The sequence below is a fragment of the Lepisosteus platostomus genome, unplaced genomic scaffold, assembly GCF_059453375.1.
Source record: "Lepisosteus platostomus isolate fLepPlt1 unplaced genomic scaffold, fLepPlt1.hap1 Scaffold_70_H1, whole genome shotgun sequence".
Lineage (NCBI taxonomy): Eukaryota > Metazoa > Chordata > Actinopteri > Semionotiformes > Lepisosteidae > Lepisosteus > Lepisosteus platostomus.
Window position 1 is genome coordinate 192,364 of NW_028291682.1, and position 20,383 is coordinate 212,746.

The 20,383-nt window shown below is 44.5% G+C and overlaps 4 non-coding genes across 4 annotated transcripts; 3 read left to right on the forward strand and 1 right to left on the reverse strand.

Annotated features, from left to right (window-relative positions):
• The first annotated feature begins 10,253 nt into the window (after positions 1–10,253).
• On the forward strand, positions 10,254–10,326 carry trnav-aac (transfer RNA valine (anticodon AAC)). Its single transcript has one exon. It is a non-coding gene; the product is annotated as a tRNA-Val (tRNA).
• Positions 10,327–10,900: 574 nt separating this feature from the next.
• Positions 10,901–10,972, reverse strand: trnah-gug (transfer RNA histidin (anticodon GUG)). Its single transcript has one exon. It is a non-coding gene; the product is annotated as a tRNA-His (tRNA).
• Positions 10,973–11,173: 201 nt separating this feature from the next.
• trnae-uuc (transfer RNA glutamic acid (anticodon UUC)) lies at positions 11,174–11,245 on the forward strand. Its single transcript has one exon. It is a non-coding gene; the product is annotated as a tRNA-Glu (tRNA).
• A 4,432-nt stretch (positions 11,246–15,677) lies between these two features.
• On the forward strand, positions 15,678–15,759 carry trnas-uga (transfer RNA serine (anticodon UGA)). Its single transcript has one exon. It is a non-coding gene; the product is annotated as a tRNA-Ser (tRNA).
• The last annotated feature ends 4,624 nt before the right edge of the window (positions 15,760–20,383 follow it).

Genomic DNA, 20,383 nt, shown 5'->3' on the forward strand with positions numbered 1-20,383 from the left:
GCTGGACAGAGCGGTGAACATTATTATGCATGAGACAAAGATAACGATCCTGATCAGTTTAGAAATCTGTGTACGCTGTAAGGTTTTTACTTCTTAAACTTTTAAAATACACGTTTAGAATTGAAAGAAATCCTCTTCCTGGTATAGCACACCAGCACGTCTTTTTTCTCCAATCAGAGGGGTGTCAGATGGTGTCAGCCAATCACCATTCTGCGTTGGGTAGCAACGGGTGACTGTTCTCAGGCGGAAGATGGAAGCAGCTTAATGTTCGTGTTAAATATTTTTTTAAAATTCAATTAAACGGGCACAGTTAAGACATTAAATATACATATACATACTGTATACAGTACAGTTTGCATACGGTAATATGTTTATGTTACGCGATTAAAAAATAAATAAGTAAAAATGAAAAGTCCAGCACCAGCTGGATTCGAACACACAACCTGCCAGCTGGTAGTCACGCACCTAGACCAGTAGGCTACAAGAGAGCTCGCATGATCAGGTAGGCGAAACAGCCCTACATAGCTCTGCCGCAGTACACGGATATAATCATACCGTTATTAAATTCTTTAGATACGCGATTCCATATTATATTCCCTTTTAATCAAATTCTAAAAGTATGCTTGTTGACTCCGGTATCACGTTAGTTAAAGACTTCGAAGCTTACAATGTTTAGGGAGAAATGGAATACCGGTGTGTATTTTTCCTTGTGATATTTTAAGCTCTAGTTGAATGATAGGTGTCGCATTTTAAATCATTTTCGTAGCTAGAAATTATGAAACGCCCTGTTAAAAGCAAGGAAGTTTTTATGCCCCGTTGAAGTAAAACAAAATGCCTGACAAAGTATGGCTTGGACAGATTCCAAGTGCTTGTACAAATGTGCTAAAGAAATTATACTTTGAGTATACAGCTTGTCCAAAGTCATCCATTATCAATACTATTAGTAATATCTTCAGTAAAGGCTTTGATGCATAAATATTTCTGATGAAGGTAGGTTGTGTACTTCTGTCCAACTGAGCAATCTTGCTTTCATAATATATACCAATGATATCGTAATGATGATATCGTCATCAAACCAGCGGACAAAGGAGGTGCTGTTGTGGTGTGGCGTAAAGATCTATATATCTTTGAAGCATCTAGACAACTAACTGACACTTCTGCCTACCTCCCTCTCCAACAGGACCCTACCACTGACTACCAAAAGGAAGTGGTATCCACCATTTCCCTTCTTATCAGCAGCAACGAGCTCCCCCAGGAGGCGAACCGGCTCATCATGGAACACCCACAGGTATCTCAATTTTACCTCCTCCCCAAAATCCACAAACCGGACACCCCTGGACGCCCCATCGTATCAGAATGTAACTGTCCAACTACTTACATCTCAGCCTTTCTCGACAGCCTCATGAGACCGCTGGTTGAAGATCTTCCCTCATACATCAAAGACACCAACCACGCGCTCCAACTTTTCAATGATTTCCAATTTCAGGGTACCGAATGCCACATTTTTACCATGGACATCACATCTCTGTACACCGTCATTCCCCATAATGACGGCCTTACAGCCCTCAAGCACACGCTGGACAAACGCACAGTGCTTGATCCACCCACCCACACCCTGGTACGCCTTGCAGAATTGGTCCTCACACTGAACGCATTCTCTTTCAATAATCTTTTTTACCAACAGGTCAGTGGAGTTGCCATGGGCACCAGAATGGGACCCAGCTATGCCAACATTTTTGTCGGCTGGGTAGAAGAACGCTTCTTCGCTTCCTACACTGGCTATGTCCCTGACCTCTACAAACGATATATTGATGACTGCGTCGGTGCCGCCACATGCTCCAACGATCAGTTTGAATTCTTCCTGCACCATTTCACCAACTTCCAGCCGTCCCTCAAATATACGGTTAACATTTCTTCCACCACTCTTCCGTTTCTAGACATCCACTTGTCTATCAACTACCCCCGACTGTCCACTTCAGTTTATTACAAACCCACGGATTCACACAGCTACCTCCTGTACAGCTCATTTCACCCCAACCACACTAAAAACTCTCTTCCTTTTTCACAGTTCCTTAGGTTACGACGATTATGCAGCGACGACATCGACTTCGAAAACCAAGCCCTCGAAATGTACTCATTTTTTATCAACAGAGGATACCCCAGCAGTGTGATTGACAGGGCCCTTGCCCGAGCCAAAAACACCCCCCGGACCATCAACCCGATCAGGAACTCCCGCCGTAACAACCGCATTCCTTTGGTGCTTCCTTACCACCCTAACACACTTCCTATCCCCAGGACCATTAACCAGAACTTTTCCATCCTACAGGATGACCCCTCCATTGGGGCCCTCTTTTCTGATCGCCCTATCATCTCATATCGCCGACCACCTAATCTGCGTAACCTCCTTGTCCACAGCTCCCTTGACCGCCCTCAGCAACCATCCACACCAGGCACTTTCCCTTGCAAAAGAGCTCGCTGTATCACCTGCAAGTACACAGCCACCACCACACTCATTCAAGGCCCCTCAGGACAATTCCGGATCACCCAGACAGCATCTTGTACCTCCAGCAACCTTATTTACTGTATCTCTTGCAGTAAATGCCCAGCCATCTACATTGGGGAAACAGGAAGAAGACTCGGAGACCGCTTCAGAGAACACGTCAGGGCTGTGAAGATTAAAGATCTCTCCAAGCCCATTGTTTCTCATTTCACCTCTGACGGCCACGACCACTCTAATCTCTCCGTCTGTGTTCTCAAAGACGGTTTTCCGAACTCATACATCAGAAAGACCACCGAAACTAAAATTATTCTGCAGCTAGGATCACACATTCTCCCTTCCCTTAACGACAGATTACTGTTCTTTTAAATTTTCTCCATTCATTGGAAGTTTCATTTCACACCTCTCTGCACCCATTCTGACTTCACACCTCTTGATTGGCCTCTCTTTCTGTCCCCTGCTCCCGCCTCTCACTCCTCCTCCCTCTCAACCTTTGTTCTCCCGCTACTTTACCTTTGCCTACTGCCCTGTCTCTCTCACACCTGAAGAAGGCTCCACGGCCGAAACGTTGTGTTCTCTTTCTTCTTTTTTTCAGCATGGAATAAACCTATTACTTGTTCCTAATATATACCAACATTTTAATGACTGATGATTAACATGCTGTAATACACAGTTCAAAATTAAAGGCTCAAATGCTGTACATGAGAGGTTAAGCTCCCCCTGGCGGTTTTACAAGGCGACGCCGGATAGTTAGTCACGTGACACACGTGACACACATGATACCGCGTGATACTGCGTGATACTGTGACACGCCCACCGCGGTATGCCGCGAAATACCTCACCCATTTTGAATGGCTGCATCTGTATGTATATAGACTCTATATATACATTTGGTGCATGCCACAATTTTGGATGGTGGTGGAGGAATAGGGATTTTCTCAACACAGCAGGGACTCCAGTTAAGAATGCTGGGTTTATCTCTGAACTGTTAGAAGCTTTGCAGCTACTGACTGAAGTAGCTGTGGTAATGTGTAAATCACATAATAAAGAAATGTTTCCAGTAACTCGAGGGAACAACTTTGCAGATGCAACTGTGAGGTGAGCAATACTTGTAGAACAGTAGTCTGAGACCTCTGTGAAGCAGAGAAATGGACATGGTTACAAAGATTGTGGGGCTGCATGATGATGGGGTGTGGAGCTGACAGCACACCAGACGCCCTGCATGCCCTCACAGCCTAATGCCCTTTATAGCCCGACAAATGCACTCTGTTGGACACCCAGGTGGGAGTCAAATGGTGTGCCGGATACCCAAAACTGGGTGAGAACCGGGTTTGAAGCAGTAACCACTTATGTGGTATCTGGATGTAATGTTTATCAAAGGAACTCAACTACAGTTCAGGTGCGGGTGCAACAGCTCAAAAGGCCTGCTCCTGAGGAACCTTTCAAACCTGGGAAATTGAAAATTGTAAAGGGAAACCTGGGCTCTTATAATCTGTTTTCCCGGTGGGTTGCTGCCACTGCCTCTGTGTCTGTGTCTACCAAACACTTGATAACAGAGATAAGCCCTCGGTGGGCACTGCCCTGCCCCTTGTATTATGATCAAGGAACACACTTCACAGGGAAGGTGTGTCAGGCTGTGGCAGCATTGTTCCGAGTGAGATGGACTGAGATCACCCTCAGTCTGCTGGAACAGTGGAATGAAGGAACAGATCTCTGAAAGATCGACTAGACATCAGACTGAAGGAACGCCATGGGATGCGGGCTGGATCAAACAGAACTGTGTAACAGCCTGTTTGATCATCATCACGGGCCAATCAATGAAACTTCCTGGAGGGACGAATTTAGCTGGACGAATGGATTGTTGAATTTGCTAATTCTCTATTGTAGTATTGTAGGTTGCTAGGACTTAGCAAAGCACTATGATGAAGAAAAATATATATCATAATTATAATCCAGATGATTGGGGCATTGGTGCATGGCTACAGTCTGTGCTAGGAACATTGAGAGGGTCTCTGGTTCAATACATATTTGTGGGTCTGGTATTATTCGTTATGATCATATCGTTAATATCCTGTTTGAAAAACATGTGGACTAAAGCTGCTGCTTCTGTGCTAATTGTACCCCCTGAAGGGATCATGAAGGTCAAAAAATGATTTCATGGGAAAGGTTCTCTTATCTAGTGGCAGAACCTGATGGGTAGAACAATATAGCTTTAAGGGGGGTTACCCTTGGGAGTGATTCCCCTAGATGCAAATTATTATTGTGGTTTGTTTGTTCATAATAAGATGTTTTGCAGGAACGGAACAAAGAGAAATTTTACAACTTCAGCTAGAATTGTTCTGCAAAACGTCACAGCTGAGGCAGGGGAACAATGTGTAGATTTCTAAGAGTTATTACCCAGTTGTTGACCAATCTGTTGACCAAAAAAGCCTAAGATTATGCTGGGCTCCAGCCCACAGGGATTTACCTGTGCTGTAAGAACTAATGAGTGAATAAGGAGACTGGATTCTGGTGAAAGACTTCAGGAAAAAGAAATGGTGTTCACTCAGGTGGAGGGGGCTGTACCAGGTGCTGCTGACCACTGCCACTGCTGTGATGGTCACAGAAATGGTGCCCTGGATTCATGCTTCCCACTGTAAAAAGGTCACAAACGAACTGAGCAAAGCGCAGGAGTGATGTCTCCACAAGGACAGATGGGGATAACCTGCTTGGGACTGATGTGCACAGCCCTTTTCCTTTTTATGTAGAAGCCTGTCACCACCCCAAAAGAGGAAGAATCTAAACACGAAGCCTCTTTGTATACAAACTGGCTGAATGAAACTGATAATGAGGGGGATATGAGTAATTTGTGGTATAAATTTATAAATCATACTGTAAAGTTAAAGAAATTTAATGCATCTTGTTATATATGTGCTTTAATGCCTCATTCTACAGCCTCACCCATGCGACTTTTTATGAAATGTACTCTTTTATTAATATCACGTTAGAAGGCTTAGACGCTATCAAACAAGAATTAAGGGGAGTTAGATTAATGGTACTTCAGAACAGGTTCGTGCTGGACCTTCAAAATGCAGCATCTGGAGGAGTCTATGCTTTAGTAGGAGACTCCTGTTGTACATATATTCCAGCTAATGACGATGATTACGGAAATCTTACGCTCGCTATTCAGCATTTGAAAGAACTAAAAGACAAGGTGAATAAAGAGAGAGGCATAAAAGATACACCGGCTTTTCTCTCCTGGTTAGAATCACTGTTTGGGCCAGGGGGAATGTTTTTCTTTTAAGTTACTAACACCGATTATAGGGGCTGTGATACTTGTCTTCCTGTTTTTATGTTGCTGTATGACATGTATTATTCCAATGCTTCGAAATATGGAAATATGGTACCTAGGGGGATAAACTGTTCATCCTTCCAGTCTGGAGAATTGGCAGCTGTCTGACGTCAGTAAGTGATCCTTAAAAAATTAATAGTTCCATGACAGTGTGCATCACCAGAAAATCAATTTCAATGCATTAAAACTCTTGTTATCCTTCTGATCATTGAAGTGTCATTGCCCCAGCACTGTATACTCTTACTTTTGACGCCTGTCTGAAGTTGGATCCATTTCTAAGAATGATGACTCACATATCCTCATGCTCATCTTTGGCTCAACCACACAAACTATGAAGTTAATCATCTGCTTTTGCTCCAAGATTTATGTTACTAGGCTCTCTCCTGGGGATCCTCGTGTTCAAACATTGCCCTTATTTTGGATGATCCATGACAGAATTCAGGGAATTCAGAATTCTGATACCTCAGCTCAGATTCTGACTGGGCAGACTGTCATTGCCTGGTGTGAATGTGTGCATATCTGTTTTTGTGCATGTTCTGTGGCCTGTTGTACAGTACATCACAAATGAAAGGGAAATGGAAAACTAAAATAAGACTCAAGTGTTTTATCTTTCATTAACAGTGTTTCATTAGTATCTGTGCTAGATCCTGTCATCCACTGCTTACCACGACAGGCTCTAGCACAGGATAGCAGCTAATACATTTAACAATCTCACTGCACAATGTTGTATATTCAAGGGCTGATCTTCTGTACTTTTTCTTTCACTTTTCATTTCCTAGAAACGCAGTCCTGCCAGGAATAATCTGAGAACAAAATCAATCTGAGTGAAAATCTAAGCAGAGGAAGATTGTTTTACAGAGTCAACAAGGTCTAATTCAAGGTCATCAGCACTAACAACATTCTCTCTGGAGACAGGCGATAAGAAAATTGAAAGTGTGTATTGTTACACAACAGCAGAGACTATGAGTTATGCTATCATGAGAGTGGTGATGGATTTTTTTCATTGCTTAGTTTTGCAGTTTCTGTACATTTGAACATTCAAAGTGACTAAAGTAAAGGAGTTTTCCCTTTTTACCACATAATTCCCAAAGATCAACACTAATAGAAAGCCTAATTCCAGCCAAGATTCAATTACTGTCTCTCAGGCATCCCAGCAGTGGATTTCATGACTTCAGACAGCCATCTTTATCAGTGGAGAACTCAATACTCTGAGGTTTACTGGCAGAGTCTCACACTGGGTAATATGTTGGTAAATAATGTCCTATGGAATTCTACTATTGATAAATTCTACTATGGAACTGCGATGTGTCCTGAAAAAATCTTCTATGATAGTGGTACAGTCCATCACACCCCACCTACAGCCTTTAAAAGAGAAAAAAAAATTCTGATATTATGGTGGAAAAAGAGCCCTGGAATCTTTGTAGAAGGACAAAAGACGGAAAGAACGGGCAGTGTAACCATGGCGAAGAGAAGGGAAATATTGGAGAGAGCTTTTTTCATACACTTTTTATCATTGTTTTTCCAGCCCAACAATGATCAACTAATATGGGCAGGCGTCCTGTGCCAAATCCAATCTACCTTTCTTCCAAGCATACAGGAATGTCAGTGAATTAAATATTGACATATGAAAATACCCAAAAATATGCAATCACACATATGCAGTTTGAGCAAACATAAGACAATACCCAAGTACCACAAACTACCAGGCATCATTAGCAGTTCAGGTGGGGAGCTGTGTCAGCATGCGTAGGCTGCAAAGGAACAAGTAATAGGTCTATTCCATGCTTAAAAGAGACGAAAGAAAACACAACATTTCAGCCGTGGAGCCCTCACACCTGAAGAAGGCTCCACGGCCGAAACGTTGTGTTTTCTTTCTTCTCTTTTCATCTAGTGTCATTAGCCAGTTCCTGTCAAAATAAAATAGAAATGGATAACATTCTAGAGAGAGTTTGAAATACCAAGGTACAATTTAAACCATATTTCTTCCACTACAACCACAATATTTTGGAGAGATCGCTGAGCCTAACTGTTCTGGCATGCCCGTTAGCCTCCGTCCTGCTTCAGCAATGAATGCAACGGGGCACATTCTGAGGGAGATGCGGTCAATCAGGTTGCAGGGAAACCACGCTATGCTTTTTTTTGAGATCCTGAAAAGGACAGAGGGGCCATGTATATGTGTGCAGCTGGATATGTAATTGCAGGTGGCGTAGCAAATTCTGCTGAAGCCCCACTGCCTGGTGTGGAATAAGCAGAATTGTGCATGTGAGATCAAGGGGGCATGTCATGTGTTTGAGCACTTCACTCCCTTCCGGAAGCACGTGATTCCCCGAGTCCCAAAAATTTGTAAGTTCTTTGGATGACCTGTGGACCGATCTTTCACGATGAAGAATTCCTTAAGAAGAATAGATCTCGGCCCACCATCCCAATGCCTCCATCTCAAAACAGCAACCTCCCACTGCCCTTAGTCTGCAAGGCAGTCCTTTCAAGTGCGATGATGACGCCGGGACCTTCGTTGCCTATTGTACGAGCTGAACTTTTGTGCTCATCAATTCAACGCTCTTTCCATCAACTCATCTTGTCTTTTGACGCTTCGTGTTTTGTGCTCCTTTGACTATCGGCATATCGGGTGACTGCAAACACTGAAGTTCTTGCTTACGGAGTGTGGAACAGTGTTTTCAAGTGATCGCTGTTCTGTCATGTTGACGCCGAGTGAATCTTTCTTTGGCAACATGGGCAGGCTGACAGCAGCGCGAGCTAAAGTAATGGCAAATTTCTTGACTTATTTCTGAATGTGAATGTTCTTTAGAAAAGGGATGCGGCATTGCTTCTCCCCCGTGTAAAGGTCACGCATTCCAGACGTGGTTATGAGCGAACAGTTGCCGCAAGTGTTTGAAAAGAGCAAGAGAGGAAGCAGCCCTGCCCTGTGTGAGGATCAAACTCAGGACCTTCAGACGATGAGACTGACGCGCTACCAACTACGCCAACGAGGCCAGCTGCAGTAGACAGCCGGAAAGTTTGCCTCATATGGATTTCAGTCGCCCGTTCCCTAATCTTTAGACGCCCTCTGCTGGATGTTGCATTTGCCTTTTGATCTCACCGATACTTTTTTGGTCTGTTTCTGTTGCGAGTCCGTTTTTCAGATCTCACCTAGCACAAGTCTCTCTGGCTGAAGTGGCCTCTCTGCTTCAGCATCGTCCCCTCACTCAGCCATTAAAAACGTCACTCGGACTTCTGACATGCTGACATGAAATGTCAAGAGAGAGTGGCGGAGACGCTTAAGGCAGAGAGAAGATGAAGAGGGGGCGTGGCTGCGAAATGATTGACATCTGCATGACGCTCTCCATGCAAGGCGTGACCACAGGCTAAAGGACACCTTTCGGCACATCAAGCTCTAAGCACACACCTGGAGGACGTGGGAAATGATCCCGCTACCTCTCGCGTGCAAAGCGAGCGCTGTACCATCCAAGCTAACCCCCCTCGCTGGGGTTATGCCTCGGTGTCGCCTAGTGCCGCTTGTTCCCCTCTTACCGGGTGCAGTTCACTGCCCTTCGTCTGCAAGGCAGTCGTGTAATTGCGGCTTTCTTGACTTATTGATGAAGGTCTGACTGGATGAGCGAATGACGCCTCTCCCCCGTCCTCAAGCTCGTTGACAGAATAAAATGGCAAGTGCCGCCGTGGCTCATTGGTTTAGGGGTATGATTCTCGCTTAGGGTGTGGGAGGTCCTGGGTTCAACTTGTGGATGAGCCCTTGTGTGCTCTTTTTGTCCTCGTCCACAAGACTGGGAACTGATATCCACATCACCTTGCAGCATCTGCTTATGGCAAACGATGGAATGTGACTAATGACTGAACGAGCCTGGTGAATACTCATCACGTGGCACAATGAGAGCGTGCAGTCAGCTGTCCAAGGCAGCAACCTCATTGCTCGCTCAAAAGAACACGTCCTGAAAACTCATCACCACTATGTCGTAAAAGAGCACCGCGATCGCTTGTTGTCATGCGTCCTTACTTGGGAAACGCAGAAGCAAAAACTGCCCTCTCTCAGCCACCGAAACGTGTGCGGCTCGCCTTGCACTCTCTGCGCCTCGCATATTTATGGAGCTGTCTGCTCTTCTTTCTGTTGAAGTACGCAAGTTACGGGGCGTACTGCACACTATGATGTGCTCAATGACAGCTTTCAAGATTTGAAAACTATGAGCTTGATGGCTCAAGTCGAACGAATGTGGTTGTTACGCAATTGATGATGAAACGCACGTATTCTAACAATTCGTGAGAGTATGTTCTAAAGGTCCCTGGCTCGATCCCGGGTTTCGGCATTTTGTTTCATCGCGCCCTTTGTTCCTCTCTCCAGCGCCCCCTGCCTAAAGTGACGCTTCCCTTTCTCAGCCCGAAACGCAAGCGAGACACCAGCAGCGGTCCCTGCAGGTTTCCGTAGTGTAGCGGCTATCATGTTCGCCTAACACGCGAAAGGTCCCCGGTTCGAGACCGGGCGGAAACAGCCTCGTTTTGCATGCTCCTGTACTTCACAGAGGTATTGAGCGACCGGTCATTTGTTCCCAATGTATTTCCGGTGCCTTCATGCACTCTTGTACCAAACGCACGTTCCTTCTGTACGCGGAGCCGATCATTTGCAATTGGGCTGTGCCGACAGACCAGGACGAGCTCTGTCGGCTCAAAAGCAGCGCAGGACCTGCAAGAACAACAGAAAGATTAGCATCCAGCTGGGGCTTCTTAGTGAGCCCAAGATCTCATCAAGAATCGGCTCCAGCAACAGGGCTGGGCGCATTGTTCCATTCTCCGACCACTCTCGGTGTAAACAAGTCCCTCCTGGTCTCTGCTTGAATTGCACTTTCCTGCGTTTGCTTTGGTGTAACTGGCTTCCCCTGCATGGGCGAATGTGAAGAAGATCCTTAGTAAGTCATTGAAGAAACCCGAGAAGAGGTCGGAGTGGCCTCTGTCGTTCATCAACGATCCAGTCAGGCAGTACTCCTCTGTAAAGCGCCGTTCGTTCACATCGATTGGCTTTTTTTTGCCTTCATTCGTGCAAGTAGTAAAATCGGATGACCCTATTCTGCCGTGACCCGGATTTGAACCGGGGTTGTTGCGGCCACAACGCAAAGTACTGACCACTATACGATCACGGCGAGTTACCGATACACACGTGGCAGGGCGGGAAAGGCTGTGCTCTCTTCGTGTGACATAATTCGGAAAAGTCCTGACGTTGCATTTCAACTGAGTCCCAGTATACATCGACCCTTCGACACTGTGAGTGACAACTCTCTTGCGTGTTTTCTCATATTTATGTAGTTTGCTTGCATGATACCGGGAACAGCAGGGTTGTGCGCTCCCATATGGTCTAGCGGTTAGGATTCCTGGTTTTCACCCAGGCGGCCCGGGTTCGACTCCGGGTATGGGAACGTGTCAATTTTGCCTCCTGCTTTCCAAAAGATCAGCACCGTGTACGAAGGAGCCGCATTAAAACTACTCAACGTGCAAAACGTGCGAGAAGAGGGGGCGCTTGTTTCCAGCCGAAACTTCTCGCGTGTGAGACGAGCTGACCATCGCTGCAGGAGGTGGGAGGGTTACTCTGGTAGACAGGGCTGACCTTCGGCAATAGGATTTATACTCTCCAAGATGATATTTGCACTTTCTGGAGAGGCGATTTTCTCCACTTCAGTAGCCCGATTTCGTCGATTGCGTGGAGAGGGCTGTAGAATGTGGCGCCGCCTTTCCTGCTCCGTCCATGACAGGCGTGCTGGTCTCTGGAGAGAGAGCACGGTCCATCAGCACACTTCAATAAAGGCACTGGAAGCAGCTGAATCGCATTGGCGAAGCTCAGCACTGGGCCGCTGGGCACATCTTACCACTGTTTCCGTAGTGTAGTGGTTATCACGTGCGCCTCACACGCGAAAGGTCCCCGGTTCGAAACCGGGCAGAAACAGACTTCTCTTGTCGCCACGCACAAAAGGGGATTGGGGATTTGCCTAGCGCTGTGATCGAACAGACCCACTCACCTCTTAGTGTGGCGGGATCTGCACAGTGCATGTCGCAGTGCATCCTGCTTTCACTTCAATGCGTGTCCTGATGTACCCCGGTCTCCTGCGTTACAGGTGGGGACAGGTGACAGGTCCTATACTAACGAGGAAGACATCGCTCTATCCGACCCCCGGCATCGTGTCCCGACCCACCGTGCTGGAAGCCGACGCGTGCTGTGATTCCTTTACGGAGCAGAAATGACAACCGAGGAGCCGAGAGATCATTTCAGCATTTCGCGTCTGAACGGAAAACACAAACGGCCAACTCGGAATGACTTGCCTTTGACGCTTATCAAAGCGTTCTTTGTGCATCGAACAGACCCACTCACCTCTTAGTGTGGCGGGATCTGCACAGTGCATGTCGCAGCGCTCCCTGCTTTCACTTCAATGTGCTTCCTGATCTCGAGTCGTGTGCCGTGCAGAGGCTCTGAAAGCGAGAGCAATGAAAAGGTGCACGACGCTGTGAAATAAACATTAATAAACGCATATATAATGCCGAAAACACATCTAACACAGTGCCTGAGGCTTTTTACTGTATGTATCGTGTGTGCCGCAACTAGGAGTATACGGCACTCTGCACAGTGTACGAAGTAAATTATTTTCGCAGTAAATAATAATAAATATAGTAAATATAATAAATATAATAAATTAATTACTGCGAAAATAATTTACTTCGTACACTGTGCAGAGTGCCGTATACTCCTAGTGTTAGATGTGTTTTCGACGTTATATATGCGTTTATTAATGTCGTCGATTTTACGGTTGCAATTCGACGTTAATTATACGTCGAGGCGACGTATATATACGTATAGCCGTATTTTCGCCGCCAGGGAGTAAAAAAAAAAACACACTATGGTATTCTCTCCAATGCAGTGCAGTTAAAAACATACCTCTGATGCTGCTCCTAAATGAATATCGTTTATGACCATCAGAAGCTTTATGCTCCTTTTCTTTTTTCCAGTGGATTGAACAGGGAGAGGCATTTCATGATGTACTTTTCACTGATGAAACAACAGTGGCTCTGGAACAGTTTTCAACCATGTTGTTTTATAAAAAGGGGAGATATGTACACGTTACTGAAGCTAAAAGTTTAGCCTTTGTCACTAATGTAACCACTAAATAAAGACATATAGAAATCCCTACGTTACAGACTGTATATGGCTGGTATTGGTAGTTTAAAGAAAAAATACACACCAGTATTCCACTTTCTCCCTAAACATTTTAAGCATCAGAGTCTTACATGTGGTTATTTCGGAAACGTTTGTACGTGCTTCTTCTGACCATGTTACTGTTTACTGTTACTGACCATATTAAGTTTAAGTGCCTGTGGGCACTATTCCTGTCCGTGGGGGGTGGACTGTCTTTCATTAGAAGGTTAGTCTGTTCTACTCTGAGAATGTAGAGGGGGTGGAAAGTGCCCGCGGTCATTTAATTAGTATTAAAATTCGCACTGATTCCCTTGCGAAGATACGGACATAGGAATATTCGTGCGTGGTCAAAAAATGGCATAAAAACGACAAAGTGAAGGCTGTGAAAACATTCACAATGTACTTTATACACAAAGCAAATATACCCCCCCCCCCTCTCAATTCAATTCAAGCTGCTTTATTAGCATGACAGATGGGTACAATCAGTGTTGGGTATTGTAACGCTTACGGCCGACAGGTACTGTGTAAGAGCCGGCGTACCAGAGCAGGTGACGTCACCGCCCTTCCCTGTGATAGCAGGACTACAGCTACTGGGTTTTAGAGCGATCTCTCTTTAGCTCACGGGGCTGGGTCACTGCAGAGAGACGCGGGAGTCCCGGGTTCGAGCCTCAGTCGGGATGGGGCCGACCTAATGCGGCAAGGGCGGCCGCCTGAGCCCCCGTTGCGTTACATTTTACTTTGCTTTGAGATGCCACTTTTAAAGGTGATATATAAAATCAAGGCTTTAACTTGCTTTAACTCCGCAAGTCTGAGTTCTTGTGTCTGTCCTATCCGAACCCGAAAGTATTACAATATGTATCTTTATAGCAGGTGGTGTACAGCTTTTCAGTATAGATTACACTTTTCTAAAATGTATTTAAAAAAATAAAAACGATTACAATCTAATCTTTCCACGTTTGATCCCAAGAAAAATAAATCTAAACGGGGAGAAAGCTATGCTGAAAGTTTATTAAGATACTTAGAAGACAAAGATATCAATTTATGTTGCATTTGTCTGATTTTGAATAAAAAAACACATATATTTAAACCCGCATTTGCGATTTAAATCAAAATGTGATTTAAATCAATATAAATGTTTATATTGTAACGCCTAGGTGACTATTCATTGTTATTAAAATGACTTAAATTCGATCATGTTGTGATATTTAGAAATATAAATTTGTTTGGTGCGAGTGAGGTTTTATTTAATCTCTGACTAAGGGAAAGTAAAAAAGTTAAAAAAGAAGTCATGGCTCCAGTGGGATTTGATCACAGACCATGTGACATGTGAGTCAGGAACCTAACCCACAGTGCCACCAGCAAGGTCACATGGAGAGTGCTGAAAAAGCACTACAGAAACATTATCAACAGACAATGTACAGCGTGTACTATTCTTGTGTTGCGGTACATGAATATAATTATATCGTTATTAATTTCTTTAGATACGCGATTCCATATTATATTCCCTTTTAATCAAATTCTAAAAGTATGCTTGTTGACTCCGGTATCACGTTAGTTAAAGACTTCGATGCTTAAAATGTTTAGGGAGAAATGGGATACTGGTGTGTATGTTTTCTTTAAAGTACCGAGACCAGCCATATACTGTATGTTTAAGTTCCAAAATTAATATCGTTTATGGCCTTCACACGCGTTACAGTATGCTCCTATTCTTTTTATGCTCAGGTACTAAGATTTTCCTTCAGTGGTAAAATTCCATATAAATATTCAATACTTAAATGGGCACAGTTAAGACATTAAATATACATATACATACTGTACTGTAAACCACAGCTTAAAGAGGAGCTCCATCTCAGTGCCATACTAATGTAAACGAAGTAATACTAAGACATGTTCTTATGGATTTGTCTTACCTTGAGATATGTAATTGGATTTCAGGATTAACTTCCTCATTCAATGTACTGGTGATTCTTTGCCTGGTCAGTACCTGGGTGGGAGACCTCCAGCGAACAATTAAGCTTGCTGCTGGAAGTGGTGTTAAGAGACTCTTAGGATCTTCCAGAGGTGTCTGTCCAATATCACTAGTTGCCTTAGAGCTGGCTCAAACATTGCTCAAGAGTCTACCTTTCACAGATGCGCAAAGATGAATGATGGGGGTGCACGCTTCAAGGAGCCTTCCAACTGTAGGGACTGATTAGAGACGATCCGTAGCGTGTGTTCGTTTCCATATACGCCCCGTGTCTCAACGGTAGGACGGAGTCAAATACTGCCTCGACACGTAACAGCGTTATATTAAATCGCAGGACTTGAGGGCTGTTTTGTTTGAATGTTCAAGGCATTGGTAAGAGCGTAGGTCAAAGGCCATTGGTGCATCTCCTGTAACTGGAGTAAAAATGCTATTCAAAGTGCAGTGACTAAAATCGTCGTCCACATGTCTCCGTTGTTGATTGCTTTCTGTCTAAGAACGTTCTGTTTTCATGTCCGAACGGGGAGACTTTATCATTCCAACTTGAAGCCACCCTTAAGTCCTCTGAGGTGTGTGTGTGTGCTTGCACGTATGGCGTAAAAGGCTTCTTAAACGGAGAGCGAACTTGAAAAAAGTTGCCTCTGCCGCCGCCTCGCACTCCCTGTTCGATTGTAGCAAGAAGGCAGCGGCCGCGGCGCTCGCTGTAGTCGTGGCCGAGTGGTTAAGGTGACGGACTTGAAATCCGTTGGGGTCTCCCCGTGCAGGTTCAAATCCTGCCGACTACGGCGTCCTTTGCATTCGGTTGCGTACGTGTGTGTAAAAGGACCAGCGCCGTTTCGTTTTCGCTGGGACCTTTAACACTCTAAATCGCCTGGACCCGCAGCCTGTGAAATCGATTCTTCAGCACCCACGAGTGACGCTTTGCAGCTGGACGCAGATAACGATGCTTTTCTGCAATGAGCTTTCCAGCTGAATTTTCTCGGCAGCTCCGTACTGAACCTGTTCTCCATTGCAACATAACGGAGGCTCGTCACGTCTATAGCAAGGCTGTGTATGACCGCATATGCCACAGTGACTTGTACACAGACCACATGAAAGGCAATCAAAATACACTTTTAAAATTCCAAAGACTCACAAGGTCAGAGGAACAGCGATGACCTGAACAGATCTGTTACAGAAGTCTAGGTTGACCTTTTTAGAGCTGTAATGGCATTTTTGTTTAATAGAAGATCAAATCTACTCGCATGTACCAGCACCTTACAGTTTATTGATGTTAATTCTGTTTAAGTAATAAGATTGCTAACGATGTTGGACTTTAGCCGGTGTTTTTTAGAACAAATTGCTTACACTTCTGTAAGGAATACGCAGTACGTGCCTTTGTCAGTCATTGCTCACCATACCTGTAACTTTCTTATCTAACTCACTTCCTCAAATGGTGAAGGTCCACAAACATAAATGAAAAAAAAAACCTTGTTGTAGATGAGGTGCACAAAAAAGCAGCCCCTGATAGTGTATAACACATTTATACTATTGCAGAGACACATGTAACATATATATATACTGTATATATATATATGAAACAGAAATAGAAACAGAAACAGGAATCGCTTACTCACCTGGAGAATCTCTGTAGGAATATCTAGCATTTATCAATGGAAATAAAAGCTGCTTTAATACAGTGCATGTTCAAACTCAAACCCTCAGCTGCTGTTCTTGTTTGTTTTGGGACAAATTGCAACTGAGCATCGCATGAGCCGTTACGTACCCTTATCTGTTAGGGAATTTCAAGGGAGGAGTTAGGTCAGAATGGGTAGGCTGCAAAACAACAAGTAAAGATTTATTCCAAGATGAAACGTTGTGGAGGTTTTCTTATCTTTTCAGCATGGACTAAACTTTTACGTGTTCCTTATATGCTATATATGTATATATTAGCACCAATGTCGTTCTTAAAAACTAACATGAAATTGTCAGGGACATTCAGCTATATACAAAGACGAGACAGACAAAGTAATAATTCTGTATTAACGTGGCCTACATATTGACGCAATGATCGAACTAACTGACATGTTCTGATTCAGATCCCCTGCAGTTCATGCCAATTAGAACAATAGCAATGCTGAGTCCTCCTACTGAGCACAAATTCAGCTGCTCTCCAGTTCTGTTCTGCATGTTTTTTCATTGCAATTGAGCTCGGAGCTGGAGATGATCTCCATACAGTTCTGTGTTCACTAGCCCGCACTTGCGTGCTAATTTACGGGTTGTGGCAAATGCTTTTCTATAGTTCATATACATGACGGCAACCTGTTACCGAGGAACCTTAGAGGTTTAAAAGCCTCACGAGCCAGGCAGGACTCGAACCTATTACGCCACTGGCCCATGGAACATGCGCTTGCACTCCACCACAGAGAGCTCTACACTGCTACTAGTAGTACACTTCCCCATCTAAATTTTCACAGCAAGAAACTTGTGTTTCCTACTATTTTTATCAGGTTTAAAATATCATCTCCTTAAAACAGAAAAAGTGTTGATGTGTCGTGCTGAAATTCCGATTGATTTTGAATTCAAAGAAAAAAGGTTTTCTTCCAAAACACCGTGAAATTGTCACATCTTGCAGACAATAGGTGTATTCCATGTTGAAAAGAGAAGAAAGAAAAACCATGGAGCCTTTTACAGGTGTGAGGCTTCTTCAGGTGTGAGAAGACCTCACGGCCGAAACGTTGTGTTTCCGTTCTTCTCTTTTCAGCATGCGATAAACCTATTACTTGTTCCTTTGCAGCCGAGGCATGCTGACGTAGCTACCCAGCTGAACATCTTGCAGACTCTACTTCTCTCCTATAGAAGTAAAGCAGGGCTTGCTGGGTGAGCTTTTGCTCCGGTAAATTAGGTCACGTGTCATGTTAAATAACTTCTTCTAAACACAACATTTACTGCTGCTAGCTTTCCCCATGAAAAGAGACATTTCCCTTATATTACATGACATATCGTTTTTATTCTATCAATAAGTATAGAAATTAAACAAAAGAAAAAATGGTGTCGCCAAAGAATGCACAGCTCTGTCGCTTTGGGGAGGTGTCAAGGGCATTGAGCTCCTTGGACATGAAAAGTGCCAGATAAATGCCATTTCTCATCATTTCTCTTGGCGTCAGTTCTGCTATTAAATGGGAAAGAGGCAACGGGCTCAGAGAGCATGTTAATTGCACACCGAACGCAGATGTGTCCAAGTGTCTGTAAAAGTGCGGTGCTCCCTAGTGGCTTTTATTTTTAGCTCGTTGGCTCTTCTGTCCATTGTCCTCCTGCCTGGCTCTTGACCTGTGACTGTCTGAACGCACACAGTAGACTTTCATGCGGGGGATTTGTCCTGAGCCTCTGTGAAAGACCCACCCACCCCCATAAATAACTGCTCTAGAAACACATGATTGCAAAACTAAACCACAGCTTAAAGAGGAGCTTGTCATGACCGCCAGGCAGTTAAGACCAACTCTTAAGCGATCTAATCAGCACCAGCAGTGGGTGATTATTAACAAACGCTGCCGCACGAGTTAACCCACCTGCACACACTCCACCGTGCGGTACACAGTGCTATTTTTACCATCTTTACCTGCTTCCCGCTGCTCGGTATTGAGTCTATTCCTTGAGAGCTCTACCTGGCGTTTTTTCCATTACCTCGTTTATTCTGGATATTGGACTCCCCTTCTGCCTTTTTGACTTTGGACCTCGCCTCTCACCTCGGACTGTTTACCACCAGTGTTCTCCCTGGATTACGACTTACCTTACGCCTCTTGACCACGAAACAAAGCAAAGCAGAGCAAAACAAAACGAACAAACGAAAACCCTCACGTCCCGCACTTCCATATAACGCCGTTACGTGCCCAAGCGGTATTGTACGTCATCCTAGCACTGCACCCCGGGGCGTACGGTATATGGGAACGAGCACACGCCACGAATCGTCTCGAATCACTCCCTACAGCTGTAAGGCGCCTTGAAGCGTGCACCCCCAACTTTCTTCTTTGCCCATCTGTGAAAGGTAAACTCTTGAGCAAACTCTGAACCAGCTCTAAGGAAACTAACCCGATTAGACGTTACTTTGACTCATCTTTTTACGCTCAGTGCTGGATTGCTCAAACTCCAGCTAGGGTTAGGGTTAGCATTCCCACGCTACTTAGACACTTTGTTTACGCTCAGTGCTGGATTATGGGAACTTCAGGACGAGTGGGTATTTTCTCCTATCTGTCAATTCTGTTTTGTTTTGGAGACTCTTGGCTGCCTATGTTGTACAGTGCAGCGTGAAGGAAACATTTTCCAAAACTGTGTCAGCTCAAAAGTTGTAAGAAAACCTCTCCAGCTACTTTAACTCTCTTCATTTTTGTCATTTAATGTGACACTCGATGTATAACTGTATAACATCAGTTATTCTGTGCGATTGATTCTCATTTCATTCTAAACTCGCCCGCCCAGGGACGCCATTAAATGTAGAGGTTTGATGGGTTTACTGAGACAATTATTAATTGTAGCAATAAACACGAGGTTGTTCGTTGGGGCTTTTAGAAAATCAATCGTCAGAACAACTAACAACGCACACACATATGCAAATGGTGAGGCTCCAGTTCGACACCCAGTTCGACACCACTTTACAGTATCTGACAAAAGGATGGCAGACTGTGCCGGACCGGCAGATAACTTCCGCTTATTTTTACCATATTAAACATTGGAAATCCAACCACTTGCATTTGTGACACTTGATTTTGGCTCAACCTAAGACACTCTTAAATCTTCAAACACTTTTCTCTTCTCCCGCAACACTCTTGTCTGTCGGCACTATGTGGCAGCGTTGCATGACAACCCCTCTCACCACGGAAAGGAACCTAACAGCTTTGGTACGAGAGGAGAAAAGGACCTGGCCCGTACGGGGATCGAACCCGCAACCTTGGCGTTATTAGCACCACGCTCTAACCAACTGAGCTTACCGGCCTCACGACAGCAATCCTCTCTGTGCTGCAAAAAATCGAACTCAGGGAATTTCTTTTGTCCTCCTTTGAATAGAAAGCCGTGTAATTCAGTGTACGGGCTTTCTCGTGCAGTTTCATGGTTCTTGTAACCCAAATCCTACACTGGCCTGAAGTGCCCCCCCATTTCACAGCATTTTTCAGCTGATTTAAAATGTACCTAAAGGAGAAGCATTTTTGAAGACCATCAATTACCAAGAGCTTTTGTCAAAGGTTTTGGTGGTCATTTTTAATGACCACAGAGCGCTGTGACCTCGGTTTTACATCTCATCCAAAAGACAGCGCCCTCTTACAACACAGCATCTCCGTCACTATACTGGGGCATTGGGACCCACAAAGACCTCAGGGTGAGCACCCCCCCGCCGGCACCATTAACACCGCTTCCAGCTGGAGGCTTTGTTTTTCC